Source organism: Chrysochloris asiatica, unplaced genomic scaffold (assembly GCF_000296735.1).
Source record: "Chrysochloris asiatica unplaced genomic scaffold, ChrAsi1.0 scaffold00812, whole genome shotgun sequence".
NCBI classification, from domain to species: domain Eukaryota; kingdom Metazoa; phylum Chordata; class Mammalia; order Afrosoricida; family Chrysochloridae; genus Chrysochloris; species Chrysochloris asiatica.
In genome coordinates, this window is record NW_006409330.1 from 17,198 (window position 1) to 22,592 (window position 5,395).

Consider the following 5,395-nt stretch of genomic DNA (forward strand, 5'->3'; position numbering starts at 1 on the left):
TCTGTAGGATTTTGATGGTTGTGAATTTATGGAGGCTTGCTTTGTGGCCTGGTCAATTCTTGACAATGTTATATGCGCACTGGAGAAGAATGTGTATTGTGCCATTGTTGGATAGAATGCTCTCTATATATCTATGAGGTCAAGCTGGTTTATTGTGTTGATAAGTTTCTCTGTGGCATTGTCAAGTTTCTTTCTGGATGTTCATTCCCTTTTCGAGAGTGGTGTGTTGCAATCTCCTACTATGATTGTGGATTTATCTATTTCTTTCTTCAGTTCTATTAAGGTTTGCTTCATGTATCTAGGTGCTCTTTCGTTGGGAGTATATGTATTTATTATGTTTATGTCGTCTTGCTCAATTACCCTGTTGTGGACCATGTTGTACTGTGGATATTACCCTGTCATGGACCACATTGTACTGTCACTATTATCCTGCCATGGACCACGTTGTGCTTCAAGTGACATAGATGAAAGCAACACCATTTCCCCTCCTTCCTGACCGTGTAATCTATGTCCTTGTCAAATTGACCAGTTGATTCAAAAGGACCAATACTAGTCAATTTCACCTCACTGATACCTAGCATAACAATGTTTTTGTGTGCTATTTCATTTTTGACGTTTTCCTGTATTCATACTTCGTATGTCCTGTGTTCCAATTATTAATGGATGTTTATAGCTATTTATCATTATTTTGAGTTGAGCCCCATCAAAAAATGAAGATCCCCAAAGCTATACACCACTCGCATTATCACAATCAACTCTCCTTTATGTAGGCAGCTTGTCCCCAGTCATATTTTGAGTTCTTTCAACCTGAGTGGCTCATCTTCCATCATTCTACCTGACAGTCTTCTGGTGCTCTTCATCATGTGTCAGTGTGCTCACCATTCTGGGTCTGACAGTGTCCCACTGCTGTTCAAAAGGCTCTCAGTGACTAAATATTCCGAACTAGTCCGTCTCTTATTCGTCCAAGCCTGTCTTTGTATGGAAGCTCAGCTGAAATTGCTTCACCATTGGTGACCCTGCTGGTATTTAAAATACCAGTGGTATGGTGTGGTGGTGTGGTTAATGTGCTGGGCTGCAGTTTCGGTTTTAACTACATTGGAAGTTCAGGGTCACTAGTTACTCCTTGGAAATTCTATACAGCATAACTATGGGTCAGAACAGACTTGGCGGCACTTAATAACAACAACAAATATATCCTGAATCACAGCAACATGCAAGCCACTGCAATATGGCAAACTTACCAACAATCAGTGGATAAATTAGTGTTGGGGAACCATTTTTCTGCCAAAATTTATAACATCTTTATGTTCCATAAAGTGTTGAAGAGCAAAGATGTCAGCTTGAGAACTAAGGTGCGCCTGACCTAAGCCATGGTATTTTCAATAACCTCATATGCATGCAAAAGCTGGACATTGAATAAGGAAGACCGTAGAAGAAGTGATGCTTTTGAGTTACGGTGTTGGAGGAGAATATTGAAAGTGCCATGGGCTGCCAAAAGGACCAATAGTTCCGTTTTGGAAGAAGTGCAGCCAGAGTGCTCCTTGGAGGCCAGGATGGCCAAACTTTGTCTCTCATACTTCAGAAATTTTGTCAGGAAGGACCAGTCACTGGAGAAGGATATCATGTTTGGTAAGGTGGAGGGTCAGAGAAAAAGAGGAAGACCCCCAACAAGATGGATTGGCCAAGTGGCAGCATCTATGGACTCAAGCGTGGCAACAGTAGTGAGGTTGCGCCAGAATTGGGCAGTGTTGCGTTCTACTGTACATAAGGTCACAATGGGTAGGTACTGACTCGATGGCACCTAACAACAACAACAACAGCAATGTTTCATACAAAATTATCAATTTAAAAATTAGCCTGCTATGTTTGGTCAAACATTTATTTAACTTACCAACAACAAAAGTCCTGGTATGGCACTGTGGGTTAATTCACCAGACTGCAGGAACTGTTTAAACTGCAAGGGTGGCAGTTCAAGCTCACCAGCTGCTCCTCAGAAACCCTATACAGGGTCGCTATGTTACAGGACTGACTCAATGGCACTGAACAACAACACCTCCTAAACTCATTTGAATCAGAAGGTTGGCAGTTCAAGCTCACCACCATTCCTCGGAAGCCTTTACCAGGACCGCTAAAGCACAAAGAGTTTCACATAATTAAAAATCAGTTCATATCACGAGTTTGTTGACTTGAATTTTTGTTAACTTGAATTTGCAAAATGTATTCTTTCTGTAGATTTATCTGTGTTGGTATCAAAAGTGTGTAGATTCACAATATTAACTTTAAAAAAAAAACGGTGTGTGGGTTCTACAGCAGTGAACCTTTGACCTCATAGGTGACCCGTCATCCAATAACTTGTATTTCTGACTCCCTGGAGGAAGCCAGTGAGGTTTTCCATTGTGGATAGGTCTGGATGCCTCTCAGGCCCGGGGCTGAGGAGACCCCCTCCTCTGCGAGGCTGTTGTCTGAGGAAGAGTCCTGTGGGGCTGCATGAAGAAGACAGGCTTCTGCTCTCAGAGGAGCATGGCCTTGAACCCCCTCCTTACCCAACCTTGTCTCCTCCTTCATTTCAGGTTCCTGCTGTGGTGCAGGGAATGCTGGTCCACAGCAGACAGCCATCTGCTTTAACTGGTTGTGTGGACCAGTCATCCAGCCTTCATCTGCCTCTAAACTGCCTCGTGGCTCTGCTGCACTCCCGTCCCTCTTCCTGAAGTGCCTTCCTGGGCTCAGAGAGCACATTCACTTAGACTTCCAGAAGCTGGAACTGTCATGGTGAGTATTACAGAGAACTGGGCTATTGTTACTGTCAGAGGTGAGGCTAAGTGTGAATTGTTGGGGGACTGTGTGCTGAGGCCTGAGCTTCCCCAGTGAGGTCCAAAGGTGGCAGAGGTGGCCAAGAGGCATCCTGTTTCTTCATATATGTGGTGTTTCAAGCCTTGGATGCCTGGGATCACCTGCCTAGTGTGACTCTTGGGCCTGGGTTCTCTGTGTTGAATGACAGAACGTCCTGAGCAGAACCTTCTGGAGACAGAATAGCTCTGTGTGAGGAGGCCACCGTCCTGGTTTTCAGAGCCGTCCATGTCCCATCCCTACAGATAGTTTTCTTCTTTCCTCCCCAGGCACTCAAGCCTTTCTGTGCCCTTCTAAAACTGCACTTCTCCCTCTTGCACTATGATGTTGTCGAAAACGGGAGAGTTAGTCACAGAAGGGCCTGACTGTTAATGGAGTCCTGGATGGGGCTTGGTTCTCCTATGAATTCACCAATGAAGGGAGTGCTCAGGACAGTAAGTTCCACTGGGTCACATGCCTGCTCATGTGTTCCCTTTGAGTTTCAGTTTTGGAGGAGAATTTGTCCTGAAGTGCTTTTTGCTTTTTATTGTGAATTGAGTGAAGGCAAGCAGACAGTATCATCAGCTTTGCTTTCAACCAATCATACATTTTGTTTCATCTCAATATTTATACTCCTCTCCATGCAACAACAGTTATCCTACTTCCACCATATTGATTTCCCTTTTAAATCTTACTTTTCAAAAATGAACAAAGCAAATATATTTAATGTACATTTATAGAACAAAAAATATATATTCATTTAAATGTCCAAAGGGCACATTTTGCAAGTCAGCCTTCTGCCTGCTAGCACACAGCTTTTTTCAATCCATGGGGGCTAGAGTCCTCAGCTGCTCTGTCTCTCTGTGCCATTGTATCTGCCTTGCCTCCATCTCTGCTGTTACTGTTTTTCTGTTTCGGATCTCAACGCTCCACTCATGCTCTTCCTTCTTGTTGTTCCTGAGGTCCTCTGTTCCTGAATTGAAAGATTAACTATTTCCCCCTTTTAGTTACATATCTTTTACCATTACAGTGGTGACAATTGCAATTAATCCTGATAACAACTACTCACAATTGAGCCATAAAATCCTGTCATCATCATCCTCCATCCCTTTTCAGCAGCTCATTCTGTAAAACAGACTGTTCACTTGGGATTCTACCTTATCCACCTGATTCTGAAACTAAGCACACTTGTGAAAGCTTGTAAGCCAGCCACTTCATGCCTTTAGAACTCCTCAATTTTTTTTATATGATTTCCAGGTTTTTATTGGGTGTCCAGAAGGACCCAGTCGAGGAGAGTTCTTCAGCCATTCCATGTTGGTGCCCTGGGTGTCCTGCTGATGGCTGGACCCATTGGACTGATTCTCTTTATCTGAGAGGGGCACTGGATACCTATAGGGGGTGGCCTTGTTAATCATACTATAGTACTAATGGCGGCAGGATAATAGCTAGGCCCCCAATGATGTAGGACATGCTGAGCACCGGCTCCTTGGCCCAAGCGTTCTTGAAGAAGGTGGTGAGTCTCATTGTCATCTTGGCCTCGGAGCATAACTCCTCATTTTTCATAGCCAATGTCTAAGTTGCACGTTCCTATCAGTTCAGTGCACTGAGGAAATAAGCTCGTTCCTTGATATGAAGAAACCTTTCATTATTGATGGCTAAGCTTCTGCTGCGCATGGGGTCGCTATGAGTCAGTTCCGACTCGATGGCACCTGACAACAACAACAAGAAACATCTATAAACAGCGGTTCAAGCTCACCAGCTGCTCCTTGGAAACCCTATACAGGGTCACTATGGGTTAGAATTGACTCGACAGCACTTGACAACAACAACATCTATAAACAAAGGTCAAGTTCATCAAATTGTAGCAATTTACCCTTGTTCTCAGTATCAAACTTTTTTATCTTCAACTGGTCACGTTCTCGTTAGCTAGCCATCTAAACTCGGTCAAATAAGTGCTAGTTAAAAGTTTGGCAGTTATCACACACTTGCCCGCACATCAGACCAGTGGCCACTTCCTCTCAGCTCTAGTCCCCAATTGCTAGGTCAGTGTCTGTGGGCTGAAGACTTTACCTATCTCACTAAACTTCAGACCAGCCAGCCCTTTCTCTTCTCTATCTCTTCTCAAGGTTAACTGGTATCAGTCGATTGTGGCCAAACTCAGCCCATGTCTTCATTCCTGCATTTCCCCACTTTGACTCAGAAGTAGCTCACCAGCGAGCAGACTAGATTGCTTGTGTTTTCCCTATGAGTTTCAGTCTTAGAAGGGGCTTTTCCCTGATGAGCTGAGTTTTCTTGCTTATTGGCGCAAAGGCAAACACCTTGCTTGATCTTGTGGATATGTGTATTTATTGCTATAAATTGTCCTCTCAGCACTGCTTTTGCTGTGTCCCAAAGGTTTTGCTTTGTTGTATTTTCATTCTCATTTATTTCTAGGAATTTTTTTCTTTCTTTTTATTTGTTCTCTTGTCAGTTGTTGTTGTTGTCAGGTGCCATCGAGTCGGAACCGACTCATAGCGACCCCATGCACAGCAGAACAAAACAATGTCCGATCCTGGGCCAACCTTACTAC